General features: G+C 39.1%; 1 long non-coding RNA gene across 6 annotated transcripts in view; it reads right to left on the reverse strand.

Annotated features, from left to right (window-relative positions):
* The window catches only part of LOC110953539 (uncharacterized), a 56,637-nt gene that overhangs the window by 32,384 nt on the left and 5,159 nt on the right, over positions 1 to 19,094 (reverse strand). For 4 of the 6 annotated variants that reach the window (XR_007944221.1, XR_007944220.1, XR_002595869.2 and 1 more), the window contains 3 exons: positions 15,982 to 16,034; positions 15,113 to 15,215; positions 12,907 to 13,666 (listed from right to left, as the gene is read on the reverse strand). This is a non-coding gene — a long non-coding RNA (uncharacterized LOC110953539). Of the gene's footprint in view, positions 1 to 12,906; positions 13,667 to 15,112; positions 15,216 to 15,981; positions 16,035 to 19,094 lie in introns of those variants that run through there. The other 2 variants (XR_007944223.1, XR_007944222.1) reach the window with 1 other exon arrangement.

Genomic DNA, 19,094 nt, shown 5'->3' on the forward strand with positions numbered 1-19,094 from the left:
CATAAATTTTCACCTTTCCTGCCCCAACATGCCTCGGCCATGTCTCTCTGCTCTGGTGGGTACATCTGGAGGAAACACAGCTGAAATCTGAATACCAGGGATTAGCATTTGGTCCACAACTCCGAGTCCAAGAATGAGTCAGTGAGCGAGACAGAGAGAGCAGAAAAAGACGGAGCGAGCTACAGTAAATCATCTCACAGCCGCAGGCAGCCTCAGTAACATCACAGTTTGCTGGACAGTGGGCTGGGGAGGAAGTGAGAAGTGCGTCAAGCTAAAATGATCAAGAGAAAAACACACAGATAGCGACAAGAGAGGAGGGTCACGTGATCTGCTAAAGGCTGTGCCATTCTCTTTACACAAAATATTTAATTTAAAATGCTAGCTTTCGTCTCTGGGGGTGTTTCAGTCACCTATTTAGAACAGAAATCTAAATTATTAGGAAAATTGTGGCAAACACTGTATAGTTAGTGAATTAACCAAAGACAGATGTTCAAAATGCCTTATTTGAACGGAGAAATTATATAAATCTAGACTTGTGATGTGCTCCAGCACCCCCACGACCCTAGTGAGACTTGTGATGCACAGCTCTTTAGAAAAATCGATCCACATGCTCGAGTATTTAACAGTATCTGTAAGTTTGCTTACAACAGCAAATTACACAATGAAAAGTTCACCTTAGGGGAAAAGATGGCGGAGGAGGACAACAGCAGTAACAAGGGCACAGTCTACACATACATGCAATGTCTTAAACGATGATTCTGAAAGGTTGTCTTTTTCATTATGACCGTTTAAATGTTTCTTTATAAGAAAGTACCAGTTTTCAAAGTAAAAGAGCAATTAAGCTAAACTTTAGACAAGGCTTTTGTCTGTCCAAACTAAGACATAAACTCCTCCCTTCCCAGGCTCAAAAGTACTAAAAGCTTTTAACATAAAGCTGAGAGAGGAGGCAGAGGAGCTGGGAGGGTGTCTGCTGGGCTCTCTGGGAGCAGCTGGCCTGAGCAACACTCCATGCATCTGCTCCGCTAAACACTTCCATTACAGACGACCCAGAAATGTTCATGAAGCCCCGGCCAAAAGAACAGGAGAGAAATACAGAGGATGAAGCTAAAGCCTGGGAGCAGAGATAGCATATTGTAGAACTCACAGAGAATGAAAAAGGAAAATCTCCAGGCAGATATTAATGCCTTTTCTCCCCCACAAGGACTTTGTTTTGTTAGCAAAACATTTAATCTCCTCTGGTCTTTAGGCTCTTTCAGCTGTGATTGTTTTGCGACAGGAAACGAAGGCCCCGCTCAATAATTTCACTCCATCATCCACTTCCACCAATAATATTTGCTCTGGGCCGCCAACTGAAGCGATGAGAGCCAGGACAATGCTTTGCTTCTGAATCATCTCATCTGTTCTGCTCTGTCAAGGTCTGTACTCAGTGACACTGTGGCTATTCATCAGCGCAGACACACTCACACGTTCACACATTGTCACGCACACACACACAGCCAAGACAAAAATATCCACCACCCGAGTGCAAAGCTTTTATTAACTAATTGCATATTAACTTTCCACCCAATCGCTGTGTGTTAGTGTGTCATCGCAGACATTTGTCAGCTAATTGTAAAGGTGCCCTGTGGGGCTTTTGATAATTTTTACAGCTGGAACTACGATTTTTTAGCAGCGAGTCCTGCTTCTGTTTCTGTCCTGCACATGCATGAACATTTGGATTGCATGATACATCACGCTAATGGATTCACTACAGGTCCAGATAGCAAACTATGGGTGAATCAATGTTGAATCTATGTTGAGACCTAACATAGAAATTATACAGAAGCGCAAGGTTGATAAAATGTTGCATCAACGTTTGCTTTTCAACCATAAATCACACTTTACCCAATAGCAAAAGATGTTAATCAATGTTGAATTAGGTTTAAGAAGGTTGAATTGTGGTTACGGTTGAAGATTGATGGTTGGATCAACGTTGATTCACAACATTTTGTCAACATTGAAGTTGTGTTTAAAAGATACCATTGAATCTACATTGTATTTTGGTTTAATTAAAATGTTTGACAGGTCAATGTTTAATTAATGTTGAATCTATGTTTGCAAACATGTAATCTATGTAAGCAAACGTTGACTCAATATTTTATCAACCTTGCGCTTTCCTGTATAATTTCTACGTTAGGTCTCAACATAGATTCAACATTGATTCACCCATAGTTTGCTATCTGGGGTGGCACCAAGAACAAAGGCAGAGAAGAAGAAGACTGATAAACAAAGCAGGCTTCAATGTTCAAAAAACTGGCTTTGCTTTCTAAGCAAGCTAGCTAACTTGAAAAATTAAATCTAAATATATATTATAGTGTAAAGCCTTCATTATACCCCCTGTGCACAGGCATTCGGACATCTATGGACATTACAGAGGCATAGTTGTTATTATACAACTCTCAACATGACTTACAGTCTCTTAGAGGACTCCATTCCACAGGCTACATGTGCAGCATGCTGTTATTGCTGTGCAGACTGACTGACTCCATGAACAGAGCTGGCAGACCCTTGAATTCTCCCAACTGCAGAAAGCATGACTCTAACTTAAGGGCGTTCCTGTATTGAATCTGGTTTGTGTTCCTGTAATCAAGCGAAAGATGAACAAAATCAAGGGGGGAAAAGATTTGAGAGAAAACAAAGTGATCTCAAAATGAAGCAAGCAAATGACTTGGTCTTTTCTTTTTGATAACACTTTCTGTTTTCAGCCCCCGCTTCTTCCCTCTCTCACTTCTCAGACACCTTTAACCTTGGCTAAGCGGGTTCCAAAGCCCTCTCTGTTTGCCAGAGCAGTGAACTACAAAGCGAGATTAATGGGCTAGTGAGGTACGTTGAGCCAAAAGCCAGAGTCTCTTTTACCCTTCTACATCACCATGGTTACTGATGCTGCACAGTTAGCCTGCCTCCAGAGGAGGTTCTTTAGGAGTTTGGTATTTGCCGTCTTTTACCAATTCTTTCTCTAACAAGATTCTCCATAATAATAATAATCATCCATCGATTGTCCATACACACACGTTCACATGCTTTTTTACTTGGTCTCAATTTGGCTGACAAGCTGATCTTACAGTGCTGGTGTTGTAACTATAGAACACAGACGAGAAATTGATGAGTCTGTAGGTATTTATCACAGAAAATATCCAATCATACAATAATTCCACTTTGATTTGGCCAAAACCTAAAAGTGTTTCCCACATTCTTCATTAGGGGAACAGTGTCAGATAAAAAATACACTTGTCTAGAATCTTGTTTAAAATGTATGAGACATAAAGTGTAAGAGCTGCAATGTGCAGCTGTCACATCAGAAATAAGTAACTGGCATTGAGTGCACTGATGGGTAAATAGCTGTATTCACTTAAACTGTCATATTCTTCACAGCTGTCCATTATTACAACCTGCTCCTCTTGACTGAAGTAGGCAGCACATAATTTGTACATTTTGACATTTAGAAAAGTAATATACATCAAACTCACCCTTTGAGAGGAGTGTGCACAGAAAGGGAAGAAAAGCCTGGATTAAGAATTACAACTGATAAACCCCATCGTCTGATTGAGGTTTAAGGGTTTGTTGAACTAGCTAACATGAGGAAAGCCTGGTTATGTTGTGCTTGCTTTGTAGTGCGCCCCTTTGTGTGAGGTTTTTGCTTCGTGTCTTTTGGTTTTCCCAAGTTCGACTCCCCTTTTGCTCATGATTTGTTTGATGTTGATCGGTGCAAAATGTCACTATTTCATTCTAGATTCCTCAATCAATAGTTTGTACAAAAATATTCATATTTCTAATTTCTATGGCATACATTTGATGCTGAGGTGAAGTGTGTAAAGATGGTTTAAACTGTGAAGGACTGCATGAAATTTGCTTTAAACCACCTCTGGTAAAAGTCATCAAGTAGCTGCATGGCCCCTTGCAAATAAAATAAAAACACAGAACCTTAAAGCAAACAACAGCAAGGATTTCTTTCATCTTGACTCAGCTTGTAAGGGCAAAGAAGCAGCATTGCAAAACTTGCTTGATCAAGGTCATTTTTCCTGTCTGGACACTGCTCCACAGTCACTGTGTTGATGTGGATGAGTGGAGGCAGCGAGCAAGTGACAGGAAACAGAGAAAACTCTAAACAAGATAAACCGTTTGCTGCTGTGACCCTCTAATAGAGCTGTTAATTCTGGCTGTGTAGGGCTCCTCGTTGTTGTTGAGCATCAGCCCAGAGGCCGGTCTGTTCTGCTCTGTCACTGTGTTTGCCGATGTGACCATAATCACTAATACACTGCGGTGGTGTCTTGCATTTTGGAGTAGAATCCAGTCCTCTGTGCAGAAACATAATCTCTCGTAGTGATTTTAAGTGGCCTTAGTAAAGATTGATGAATGTGCTGAGGCATTTCAAGCAGGACATTGTTTCTGGGTGGGGGGTTAGGGGGTTGGGTGGGCGGCAGCAGTGATGGTCTAATTGTCAGGAGGATAGAGAAACCCTACAGCATCCATCATCTTCACACAGAGCACCCCTGGGTCCTAACAGCACCCTCGTCTGTCTCACCTGGGAACAAACAGACCTTGGGCAAGTCCTGCTAAGACAAGCAAATACAATAAAAATGTCCTCCAGCCTCTGTGCCCAGCATCGTGTCTGATGAGTCTCTGCTGTGTCTGCTTGTTTGTTTCTCATTAGAACATGACATATTTGCCTTTCTTTACTTCAAGGAAGCTCTGCACAGCTTTAGAAGTCTGGACAGTCGAACAACTACAAATGTGTGAGTCTCCATAGTCCACCACACTCTTTAGGTTTGCGAAAATATAGACTTGCAAACATGCAAGCTACATAGAACATACAAACTTTAAAGCAGCGATGCTTTAGTTATAATGAGCATTTCACTTCTACAATATTGAAGCAGGTAATGCAGGCAAACAGAGTGCACTGATGCACTGTCCAATTGGAAGTTGAGTTTTCAACCACCTATTTGGTTTTGGGTCACAGTGACAGCAAGCTAAGCAGATCATTCCAGATGTCTCTCTCCCCAGCAATATTTTCTAGCTCTTCTGGGGAGAATCCTGAGGCGTTCCCAGGCCAGATGAGATATGTAATCCTCTGACAAGTTCTGGGTCTACCCCAGGGTCTTCTCCCAGTTTAACATCCCAGTAAAACCTCAGAAAGAGATGTCAGATAGTTCCTGTCAACACAAAAGCAAGCAACTCCACTGTGAGTTCCCTCTGGATGTTCAAGCTCCTCATCCTGTCTCTCTCTTGTTTAGCCCAGTTATCCTACGGGAAAAACCCAAACATTTTATCCACTTGCATCTGTACTCTTATTCTTTCAGTTACTACCCAGAACTCATGAAGACCATCTCGTAAATACAGAGCCTATCTTTCTCTTCACCCCAAAGTGCCATACAATGTCTGCATTACTGCTGACACTGTCCCATCCATCTGTTTACCTCAAGTTCCATTTTTCTGTTGCTCAAGAACAAAATTATGAGATACCTAAACTGTTTTGCTTGGGGCAACTCACGTCTAACCCAGAGGTGTCCAATGGTCTCAGACTTGGAGGTGCTGCCTATCATAGCACAAATTAAAAAAACAAAATTGGGTCTATTGCCATGAACCCAAGATAGTTTGCTGACCTGCTTCCCAAAGGAGACTGTTCCACAGCCTGTAGTTGAGACCGAGGATCTTAAATTGGAATCTAAATTTAATTTGAAGCTGGTGTTGTGACATCAGAATAGGGGGGATATGAGAGTGATTTAAAATCTTATTTCACAATATTGCTGCAGAATTTTGGATTCACTATAAACGAGCAACAGCATCTTGAACTAGGCAGGACTGAAGGGACTTGCATTAGTCAAAACAAAATGAATAACACAAACAGGATCAGAGACAAGGGCAACACTGGTGGAGACCACATCTTTGATGTTGTGCTGATAATATGAACACAACTCTAACTTTGACTACACAATGGATGGCTTGTAACAAGAGCACCGATACTCCATACTCCCACAGAACCCCTATAATGTTTCCCAGGGGAACACGGCGTTGGTTCGACTGGTTCCACAGTTGGTTGTAGCCTTTCCATATCCCTTACAACACTATAGAATGAACTTTTCCAGGGAGGCTGAGCACTTTGATGCTCTAATAATTGGCCCTCATCTTTCAGCTAAACTTTTTGAAAATGGAAACCACCACCCAGATCCATCAAAAACAACTTTGGTGTCACTATTTTGTCAGACCTCCATCACTCTTGCCTGGGCTCAGCAGCAGCCAGCACCGTGGTGATTGGTTTAAAGAAATGCAAACAAGCCAAAGTGTTTCTTTCTGCTATGGTGTATTGATAATGAGGTGTAGTCAGACCATTCTCCAGTGCTAACGTAGTGCTGTGGACATAGATCTGGCCTGTAAGACTAGGTCTAGGTCAACCACAGCTTTAGTTTGGTTTTAGTTTTGCTGAAGGAAATGAGAAAGCATCAAGTTTTGAATCTTGGCCAAACAACGGTCTAGAAACAACCAAATTTTCAGTTTTCCTCCACAATGGATAAACTTTCTTAGAAACATTGGATTAGCATGCATCATGGCTGTACACATACAGAGGCAATACAAATGAAGATGGGAACTGTTTTAATACCTATAATCAGCAAATTAATGTTTTTATGTGTAATTTGTCTATATTTTTCATGTTAAACCAGTATAGTGTGTCTGTGCTGTGTGTTCAGTGTGTGGGTGCAGAAAAGCCTTAATGTTTTTCAATTGCCGCCTTCTAATAATTATTTGTGTCAACAGCCGCCTCTGCAATTAAGATGAGAAACATTTGAAATTATGATAAAAGCAGTTTCAATTAATGTGTCTGATTGTCTGAATATAGTTTTAAAAGCTTTACCAGGGGCAGGGGCTGCAAAAACACTCAGAAAGTCTGACCTGCAACAAGGATTCTGCTGAGAAAACAAACAAATACATCTTATTAAAGTCGGCAGTACAAAACATTAGCAAGTAAAAGGAGGATGGGTTGGTGGAGGAAGTGCCAGGAGCAGACAGTGTAGGCATGAGTGAATCAGCAGAGTAACAGTGAGACGTATCAGGTCTAAAAGGCCACGCTGTGAGCCTGCGTGAATATGACTGGACATTGTTAGTCAGCTGGTGGACAAGAGGCTTTGCTCAGCTTTTTGTTTGTATGAGATATTGGGCAGTTCACTTGTTTACACATGCCCCTGAACAGTTCTTCTGCCAATATAACTTTCTCTCAGAGATCAGTACGACTCACTTTGTATTGACATTTCAAAATGTTGTCACTCACAGATGCAGTCTTGAGGAAGGACGGATTACCAACCGAGCAAAGTGGGAAGCTGCTGCAGTTTCATCCATCTCCACTTTTGATTAGTAACGAATGTTTCAAGTTATTTAAGCCACACTAAAGTACAGTATTAGCTCAGCATTTTTTCACCAAGTGTTTGAAAAACAACTTTTACTTTGAAGCATATACCAAAGGGCTCTTTCATCAGAGGGCACAAAACATTACGACGATACGGTCCTGTCATCCTTTTGGCCTCACTGATGGGGAAAATTGACAAAAATTGTGGGAAAATTTGACTTGAAGTCTTTCTTTCTCATCAGGCATTGATTAAATAGCTAGTAAAAACTCATCTGTGGATCAAATTTGCATTTTAATATATTTTTTCTCTTAAAATATTCCCCTCATACCTCCTTTAGAATGTGCTCACCCTTCTCCACCAAGCCCTCCACCTTTGACTGCTGCTGGAGCACACCAGCTCACTCCTCTGCTCAAACACTGTAAAACTACTCTGCGCTTCAGATTCCACACTGTTTAAAGACAGAGGGTTAATTTAAACACTTTTGATTTTCAAAATTTCATTTTGACTGATTACAGTACATACAGACTTTTTTTGACTGAAAAAAAAAACACATTAATTTAAATTTTTTGGTCAAAAAATCTTCTGCAATTATTCAAGATATCTCTCATTTATCAAACAAATCTATGTAAAATTAACCAATACAGTTTTTTTGTTTATGTCCATAATTTTGTATTTTAGAAATCTATTTACAATATTAAAGTGAGTTTAACAGTTTCTGAGCGTATTTTAACAATCTTTTATGTTGAAAAAAACACATTTTCTTGAAAATATGGACATTGTATGGTCATTTGGCGTTAAAGGCTTTGATCTTCTTTTTTTACATAAGAAATGTAAATTCACAATCTATTTTTGTAGATTTAATGGTAATTTTTTGTATTTCAAAAATGTCGGAAAAAATTTTGGAATAAGAAAGAAAGATTTTGGAATATTTCTGAAATATTTACAGTGAGAAGAAGAATAACGATACAGAAAGTTCCAGTCTGCAAATTGACAGGATTATTTCTATATGTTAGTTACATGTAAAATCTTAGAAGTCTATCTCTGAGCCTACCATCAGCTCACTGCAGTTAAATGAACAGCCATGGTGTTGACTACTCTTCTCACGCTTGATGTCTTCCAGCATATAAAAACCACATTATGGACATCTTAACAAGGTAAAAAGAAAGCCTGAGTTTCATCGAACAATATTTGTTTACTTGCATGTAAAATGATTATGTGGTTTGAATTAGCATTCTACACTTTTTTCTACTTTGTTGCATTCTCCAGATGTTTTTCCAGTAGATCCAAACATTCTTCTGCACAGTAGATTTGTAACTACAATGACAACGTCCTGAAAAATTTTAACCTGCATTGTTGGAAAGGTGAGCAGTTGTACTTTAAAAAAAAAAGACAATTACAACCAATTTTCTGCAATGTCAAGTAATAACTTACAATTCCTTTGACGCCCTAAATGGCAAAAATCTGTGGAAAAAATTGACTGAAGAAAGGATGACATGCAGAATGCAGAATGAAATGATGTATCCATTAAAAACCACTCATCCATTGATCCATCCATTTTGGGATATCACCTTGTTCCATGACAATCTGGGCAAAACCGCTGTGGAAAGCATGATCTCCTGCATCACATCTGCTTTTCATGTGACACCACAAACCTTTTTTTAATAAGAGGTGACTAATGGAAATGACACACTGAGCTTGAAGAAAAAGTCAAGAAAGTCAAGACAACCTATTTTTCAGAATGACGTGGCTGATGTGAGGTTCCCTCTGATTTGTAGAGATGTAATTTCTAAACTAAGCCCATGTCAACATGTCTTCCTGGTGTCATCATGACAGGTCACAGCTGACGTCACAAAGAGTTCATACATCGTGTTAGACTGTTAGACCTCAGATAGTCATCAACATTTTGATTATTTTTTGATCTGTGATTCAAACAGGTCTGGTCCTGGGGTCTTTCATGCTGTCAAATTAAGACTGACCTACTGATCCTTCATAAATACAGAGAGGACATAATCTTATTAAGCCAGTCTGACAAAAAAACAAAAAAACCCTAAATGACCTTATGACACCATTGGTGGCAATATCACTCAGTCCACCACTTAAAATATCTTCCACAAATAACTTCCACAAAGTTTTGTAGCCTCCAGACATCCATGGTTCAGAGTCCACGAGAACGAGTCTCTAATGCTGTGGCAGAATCTGTGCACATCTTTAGGTAAACCTTCACAAAGCAACTAGCATGACTGTAGACTTTTATAGTCCTTTCTCACAGAACTAAACAAAGGCAGCTCCATTTAAACTTTGAGCGCAGTGCACTATGACGTATCTGTGCAAAACAAGACATCGTATTTTTGGGGTTCTTGCAACAACCTAAAAGCTTCCAGCTTTAAGATATAAGGTAACATAGTCCTCTTTGTTCCGTGACTTGTTTTCAGATTTGGGGCAAAAGTTAAAAATCTCAATTCTATTGTTCAGACAAGAAAAGAGTTAAATTTAGCCAAATTGTTCACAAAAATGTTTGTTCAACTGGTGAGAAAATTTTCGACCATCAAGTTAATCCACAGATGGTCAGGTCAGGCTTTGAATTACAATGATCAGATAGCGACCAGCAAACAGACTCTCTTCTGACTTTAAAAAGCAACTTTAAACAGCTTAATCAAATGACACAATGCCACAGATGACAAGAGAAAGACAATAACAGATTGTTGCCATACTGGATGCTACTTATCGTTGTAGTTAGGCCCTTGAAAGTTCACAACTCCAAGAAATTGTGTCAGACATCACGGTATGATGGACAAACTGCCACATGATGCTCTGAATGTCCAACTCTGTGATCCTGTCTAACAACATTCCTGCTAAATTTGCAGAGCCCTTTAAGAACAGTGAGAAAACATTCCACAAGTAGCATCAACAGCCTCATTAAACCTATGCATCTCAGATATGTGGCACCATGCATGCAATTACTGACATGTGATTCTGCTCTATGACCCAACTCTCCATCTTCCTGTTATCATTTCCAATACACTCTTGCTTAGTTGATTCACGAGGTCCATTCTGTTGCAGAGATGCTGTATGTCAAAGCAACAAACACTCTCCTGTTAGAATAGATAGAATTTGATAAAATATTACACACTGCATTTCCCTTTTCATGCAGTATAAAAAAACCTGATCCGTTTTGCCTCTATGATTTCGAACATTTGTGACGGCTGATAGTAACGTCAAGCAGAAATCTGGTAACATGTGCCTGATATTAGGAAAAATAATCACGAGAAATAAAACTGTGATTCTCGCCGATTATCAGGCTGACATTAAGTAAGTCCTTTAACCTCAATGTGCTGGTAATTGATCCATCTTGGCCTGACGAGGACAATAATCGCTGCCGGATTTACATTTTACACCCTCCACACACATGCTCTCACATTACAAATGCACTTCATTGTTCCCATGATCCTACTAGACTCTATTCCTAATCGAATAAAGTGGACATGGAGGCTCATTTTCTTCCCCCTGCCTCTGTCTTCTATCAGACCACCGCTGCTGCTGCTGAGGCCACCCCACGGCTAAGAAACACAACCCACTGCACGCTTGTATTTTCCATTGTCTCTGCTGGAGTTAATTCTCCACCCCACCAGGCTGGAGAGCTGGTGTTATCTAGGATGGCAGAATACCCAGGGCCTCTCCCTTCTCCTCCTCTCCTCAGATATCTCAGTAGGGTCTATTTCTGTCCCAGCATCTCTCTGTTTTCAGCAAAGTGCCTCTGACGTCTCTCTCTGCACTAAACAGATGAGGGCTGTCAGTGATGGGTATTCAGCTGAAGATCATTCTGCAAACCAAAAGAATTTAAACACTGTCTCGTCCTTTTTTGTTGTTTTTTTTTTGTGTGAATTTTACCAGATTATGTTTCCCACTACAATCACTTTTCTAGAAGAGAAGCGATAATAGAACAACGGATGTGTGATGATGAGTTTTCAAATTTGCTGTCCCTCTTTTGTCTGATTGAAAGTCATTAGAATGATGAGATGCTATTTTTATGTACAAAAGCAATTAAGTAATGAGACATATATGATTAGTAGAAGCGCGGCGGCAGGATGGGGTGATGGAGTGTGAAAAGGGCAAGGGGGATAAAGGGGTGAAGGAAGCAGAAATGAGAAGAGGGGATTATTTACAAAGAAAAAAAATCATCTGTAAAATTGCTGAGTCACTGGATGGGTAAAGCTGCAGACCGGCTCTCTTTCTCCTTCTGTCTCCTCCTCACCCACAAGCCCCACACCAAGAGACACAGCTCGTCCCCACCCCGCTGCAAAAACACACTTACGCACACACAGCCCAAGAGGAAGGAGGATGAGGCATATTGTTACTCCACAGCTACCCCGTGGAATCGGCTGTGCTGTCGTCATAGGGATTTATTACAACCGACCGGATCGCAGCAAAGTGAAGAAAAACAGCCATTTATCTGCAAACTAAAGCAACAGATTGGAGGCCTTGCAGTCAGATGACGTGTCTTTGACATCAGTTCCTGGTATGCTTGGGCACAACGTCACATCCCAAATGGCCTTTTTGCATTGTTGCAAGTTCCAGTGTTCGCCACAAAGAGCAGGTTGAGGACTTAATGCCATTTTAACAGTCGCAGCCGCTGGTCACAGATGGCATTTTGTGGATTTTGCCACATTTCCATTGCATGCATCGTTTTGCTTCTGCATTATGAGCAGGGTGCTATGACATTTTCCCAGATCAACATGTCTTCCCATATGTTGCTCTGTGGCTACAAAACCTCTGACTTCATATAAATTCATTCACACGCTCCACTTACCGGAAAGCCACAGCCCTCCGCAGAAATTAGTGTGTGAAAATCAGTGATTGGCAAAGCTTGATAATCCTATCTATTACACTGCTCAGTGAGCAGAATGCATTTATATGATTGCTCAGGATGGATTATTTTTATAGTTGTACTTGCCAACAGTGACTATATAACAACTGCAGCAGGCTGGAAAAGATGTTACGAGGCTGGTGGAAGTTCAAACGACTGTCAATGAATGTCTGACAGTGTCAATGAAACCAGAGCCACAGTCGGTTCTCATGTGGTGCTCGTGTGAAAGTTTCAACCTTGTGAATCTCAAGCAGTTTCTGAATGTTTTCTTTTTCTCCTGTTACATTTTTACTCCCTGTGGCCTCATTTTTCACTGAAATATAAAGTCCTGTACACTGTTAAAAAAAAAGAAGCTGTTTTTACAGTAAAATTCCGGCAGCTGGTTGCCAGAATGCTATCGTAAAATTACGGTAAAGCATTTTCTGCATTTACGGCAAAGTAATACATTGATATTGTCGATTTTAGGATTAAAAAACATGTTTCATTCTATATTTTACTATAAGAAAAGTTTTAACCTTTAAAAATTTTGAAAATTTACATGAAAATACTATATAAAATAAAGTTTGTGTAACTTGTGTAGCAATAATATATGTATTTTTAGCAAAAATTGTGGTTACAGCCGTCATAAATACTAAAGCATATGTCCCTTATTAACACCAAAATATATCAGTTTGACCAGTAACTGTATTTATTACATGTAATAAATGCAGAAATTGTCATTTTGCTTGTTATAAATATGGCAGCACAACAGTATGTACATTTAACTGGTAAAAACTGTATTCTTTTTGAGAATTAAATGTAAAAATTACAGTAGTATACATATTATGGCATTTTTCCATTAAAAATGTACAGGAGTCGAGAAATATATTTTTTAAGAGAAAAACTAAAAAAAAAAAAAGACTTGTCTGTTTTCACTTTTCTCCTGATTAACCTATTTACGGTGATTCAGTGTTATAAAAAATGCATCAAAGTGTTTTAGAGTTCACAGATTACCTTTTACTTCATTCACATTACATAATCTGCTGTTTCATCTTACATTTATTTGATGGTGACTCAAACTACCACTGACTACTTGCAGATTTAAGTCTTAGAAATGTGCTTCTATTTTTATTAAAGTATTGATCAGGATGCGTCTTCTTTTCCTACAGCTTTAATGTGCTCTTTGTTGATGTTCACGATCCATTAACGTCCTCTAGAGTGACGAAATATACGATGCATTACATTGGAAACAATTAGCTGACGATATAAATACACGCTCCGATCAAGCATTTGTTTTTTGAGTGGGGAAATAACACTTGTACGCACACACACATATACCGTTAATACAGCCTGAAGCATGCAGACGAGGGGGAGGCCATCAGTGGAGCTCCTGTGAAATCAGCAGGCAACATTAGGAATCGATCACCAGAGAAGCACCCCCTGCTGTCTGTGCAACAGTGACAGGAAGAAGACACATCAGGAGAGGAGAGGAGAGGAGAGGAGAGGAGAGGAGAGGAGAGGAGAGGAGAGGAGAGGAGAGGAGAGGAGAGGAGAGGAGAGGAGAGGAGAGGAGAGGAGAGGAGTCAGGAGAGATACAGTATGACTCAGGGCTATGAAGTCAGAGTGGGTTTATGCAGAGATTAAAGGATTGAAGAACAAGGGAGAGAAAGCGTGGGCAGGCAGACACAGAGTCCATAAGAGTCCAGAAGGCTGCTGGAGAGACTACAGAGAGCAACACCGAACAGTTACTCATCAAAATAAACTGTAGATCCAATAGTACCTCTGGAGGGAGTGGCGATCAATATATTAGTACTGTTTAATATCTCAGAGGGGAATGAAAAGCTTGAATCCTGGCGTAGTGGCAGACAACCAGAGGCCTGTGTCCTCTAAGGTGGCTGTCACACGGTAAATGAAGCTGTCCCGTAAGCAGGCAGTGTCAGATTGCTTCTCCTCCACAGCTACTCTGTGCATCAATAACATGTCGAAGTGTCCTTGAGCAAGACACTAAAACCTTCCCAGTTATGGCAACTAAAGAGGCTTTCAAGTAAATTTGAAAAAGCACAATTTCCCACTGTGACAAGCAGATCAATCTGGAAAATTTCCATAATACTTTATATGTCATTCTCATCCAGGTATACTCATAAATTATAAATACTTCGACAGCTACCAGAGGGTATCGGTAAAGAACGGGGTGGCTATTGTTCGCAAGAAAAAATAAATATGATTACAAACTGCTGTGATGCTGTGCGCTATAATTAGTTTTTAAATTAACCCTGTAAAACCCACTGATGCAAAACACACAAAATCAGTTTTATTTTTTAAATTATATTTTATTATTATTTGTATCAAAATAAATATAAATTATTTTTGCATTTTTTATATTTGAGTTTTACAGATTTTATATAAATATATATATACACACACATATATAAACATATTTTATATATATAAAAAATATTTTGAAATATTAATTTAATGTATTTTTTATTTAAATATATATCTGTTATTTTTGCTCTTTTTTTTTCCATATTTGGGTTTTACAGGGTTAATAATAGCTCACATAAGTACCCGAGTGCAGTGTCACTCATTGTGATGAACAGACTGAAATTATCATTCAACTCATATCATTGCTTTGGTTTTATGACTCACAACTCTGTGGTACTGATTCTCCTGTACTGCTCTTATCAGCGTTGTTTTCAGCCGCAGCAGGAAGTTGTTTTCAGTAAAAGCCTCTGTACACTCCTGCTCAGCACCAAACAGCAAGACACACTGACTCAGCAACTAGCCCACGACATAGTGGATCATTTAGCAGCTAAAGAGGCAAATATTAGCCTCAGGAGTTAGCGACCAAACACTACAGCATCAGAGGGCAGTGAACACAGTGAGTACTTACATTTCCCAGGTGTCCAGTAACACGACTCCAAATGGATGATAATGTTGCTCCAGAACTGCTGGATTTGACATCAAACTGTTGTTGTGTTCACAGCCTGTTTCTGCTGCAGAAAAAAAAAGTCAGTTATCAGAGATTCAGGGTTTTCTGACAGACTTCAAGTTACCATCAAACTGAAACAGCTGGAACAGTTTTACAAAACAAGATGGAGCTGAGATTACATGAAAACACGAAAGTGAGCAGAAAAGTCTTGGTTAACATCCAGCTTCTGCGACTATTAAGCCACAGAGTAGTCTGCAGGAGTGGAAAGTAGCTAAGAACATCTACTAAAGTACGAAACTGAAACATGTTTTTTTTAGATTGTATTCATTCTGTGCGACTTTGCGGCACCACTCCACCACATTTTAGTTAAAAATTGTACTTTCTGCACCACTATATTTATTGACAGCTTTTTCTTAGTGAATAATACACCAAAGCTTTTAAAATAGAACACACTGTAAAAGATTAATCCAGTTGTTTCCAAAATTTTCAAGCTTTACACAAAAAGCAGCATGTAGTTTAAACTACATTTCAGGTGACTATGAATAGTTTTCATCTCTCTACATTTTACGACTCATTTTCAAAAAGTAGACTTTTGTCTTTTCTTGTTTTTTTTATTTTATTTTATGAGGACCTGTCATCTTTATCTGCTGTCTTTGAAAATAAAACCAGCTGTAAAGCTGTTCAAAGTAGCTCCACCTGCAGCAGTAACCTGAGGCTGACACACTGATGCTTCACGTTTAATAATCTAATGATGTTAATATATCAGTCAGAGGGATCAAATCAGTGTTTTTACTTTACCGTGCAAAACTGCATTTTGTTGTAATACTTACTTCCTTTAACGCAGGATCCTTCATGGAAAAGTTATACCACTGCTTGACCGAACCTACCGAGAAAATAGGACGAAGTTTTAATATTGACAAGTACTGTAGTAGAAGGGCACAGTGTGTATGTTCATATATAACATTTTAAAACTGTACATTAATGCTTCTTTCACCACATGGTCACGCTTGCTTGATTGAGGTCAAAAGATCTCATGTCACACACACACACACACACACACACACACACACACACACACACACACACACACACACACACACACACACACACACAGATGCATCCACTCACTCATGCTTCCCTTTCTCGTTCTGGTGGCTGTGTTAATTAGAGTTGTGCATAAATGGAGGCAGATGTACTCCACCTCATTCTTGGGGTCAATTAGCTGTGACAGCTAGAGCTACACAATCCTAAGACCCAATTAATGAGAGGATTTACTTATTATCACACCGACTGAATATAATTACATTGAAACATTTCGTGTTATGGTTAAGTACTGGCTGACAGATGCTACAGCTGTCGTTAGTTCTCTCTACTTCATGGCATCAGTCATCACCTAACTGCTGAATACAACAGAGATACATAGATGCTCTTTACTTTCAGTCTTACATACACTAAATGTTTGCAAGAAATGCAAAACTTCTGACAATGACCTGACCACAAACCAGATAAATCACTTGGGTCTGAGGGTTTTTCAAATCTTTACTCTGTCCAGACTACAATAAATCTTGTAGGCTCACACATCAGCTGTGGATGAGTCGAAGAATAGACGGGGAAAAACACCTCAGGGAGATTCAAACTGTCAACCTGACAATGCAGCACTTCATCATCACAAATACCAAGAGATTCAACTATGCACATGGAATTCATCAGTGATTTTTTTTTCTCTCGCTAGAAATGGGGAATTCTGACTTTGGGGATTTGAATATACTAGACCAAATATATGAAATGAGGCTGCCTCAAGCCAAAGATAGATGGTAAACCTCATTCCACACTGTGAATTTTCCAAAACATTCTTGCTTCTTTCTTTATATACTTGTCTGTGTCTGTGTTTCTATATTGTGGGTTTAGTGAATATGTAATTATTTATTTTTCTACATTAGTGTATTTTTTTAAATTATGTCACTGCACTTAGCTTCTATGTTTGACATTTCTCCTGGAACAAATGTGACCAAAGACATTGTTTGAAAACAGTGCAAAACATGGAAATACCCAGCAAGAAATTGTGTGATCTGATAACATTCTGAGAATATTGTGTAAAGTTCTAGTATTGTCTATAGTGAAAAAAAAAATCTCTTTTAGTTCCCAGAATGTTATTCCTAATAATAGTAGAACTACAGATATTCCAAAAATGATCAGTGATAACATTGTTGGAACATTATACCCGAACATTCTTGAAAATTCTCTAACCTCATAGTGGAAAAAATGAATTCCCTCTGTTTGGAAATCAGCTTTTGTTCTCCCATTCTTAAAAGGGGGCCACTCAGTGATTTTAACTAATTATAGACCAATCTCTAATCTATCAGTGCAGAACAAAAATCTTGAAGCTCTTGTGAGTGAGCAAGTAAAGAAGTTTTTATATTCCAATGCCATCTTATCGAAATATCAATCAGGCTTCCGAAAAAAAAACCCTAGAACCATCACAGCTGCCATGAAGGTGGTAAGTGACATTATTTTTTCACTTGACAAGAAACAGCATCATTTTTTATTGATCTGTCAAAAGTGTTTGACACTGTTGACTGTGATATTTTGAAACTTAGATTCTTTCATTCAGAACTCTTGGAACACGCAGCTGCTTGGATTACAAATTATCTCAGTCATAGGACTCTAGGCATTAAATATGATGGTCTGTGTTCTGAATTAGTTACTGTCTACAAGGGAGTGCCGCAGAGACCTGTATTAGGTCCCCTGTTATTCATTATTATTATCAGTGATTTGGGTCTAAATGTCAGATGCTAATTTGCATTTTTATGCTGATGACACAGTTATTTACTGCTGTGGATCAACTCTTTGTTGCTGTCCACCATTCATTACTTCACCTCAAACTTGTTCTCAGTGCAGACAAGACTAAACGAATGTTGTTTTCCAATTCTAGGAGGTGGCCACAAATGATTCCCTTAGCATCCACACTTGAGGGAAATGAAATAGAGGTGATTCACATGTCTAAACACCTGGGTGTCTTGATTGATGACTCCCTCACTTTCAAGCCGCACGTGGAGAAACTTGTGAAGTTGAGGCTAAAACTGGGTTTTTATTTATGAAACATGCTGTGTTTTTCTTTAAATGCAAAAAAACAACAGCTTGTCTGTGTTGGATTTTTGAGATCTTTTGTGTATGAATGATTCTGCTCAGTGCCTTTGAGCGGTTGACACTGTTTATCATGCTTCTCTGTGGTTTATTACGAATTATAAAGTGTCGACACACCACTGTGAGGTACACTCTCAGGTTAAATGGCCTGCTTTAGCCACCCAAAGGATCTGTCATTGGTATACTTTCATATATAAGGTTATACTTGGACTACTGCCCACCTACATTTGTTCCTTAACTGCAATCTTTATTCTCTCTGTTCATAAGATCATTTGTTGCTTTCTGTTCCATATGAACATAATGAATTGGTTAAAAAAGCTTTTGTTTACTCTGCACCTGCTGAATGGAATATGTTGTAGAAAGACTGGAAACTAACTGAGTTAATCTCATGGAGTGCTTTTAAAAATCCAAACTGTGAGTTCTCGAGGTCGACTCCACAACATACAAACGTTTTCATAACTTTCTTGTAAATTTAATATTTTTTATTTGTTTTTTTGCTAGTGTTTTAATTATGTTTTGACTGTGTCATTTTGTAACTGTGTTTTGTATTTTACTGCTGCCTATCTTGACCAGGACTCCTGTGAAAAAGGGGTTCTTAATCTCAGTGGAACTTCACCTTGTTAAATAAAGGTTATTTTTTCTGAATGCTGCATTGATCTAGCCTAGCCGCGCTATACCCATGTTCTGAAGGCACAAGGGTCTAGGACCGCTCGACAGGGAGGGAGGCGGGCTAAAAGGTTGTCTTTCAAATCACTCTGCAGCAATTGGGTAGGTATACAACCAATCAGCGCAACGAATA

Source organism: Acanthochromis polyacanthus, chromosome 9 (assembly GCF_021347895.1).
Source record: "Acanthochromis polyacanthus isolate Apoly-LR-REF ecotype Palm Island chromosome 9, KAUST_Apoly_ChrSc, whole genome shotgun sequence".
Taxonomy (NCBI): Eukaryota; Metazoa; Chordata; class Actinopteri; family Pomacentridae; genus Acanthochromis; species Acanthochromis polyacanthus.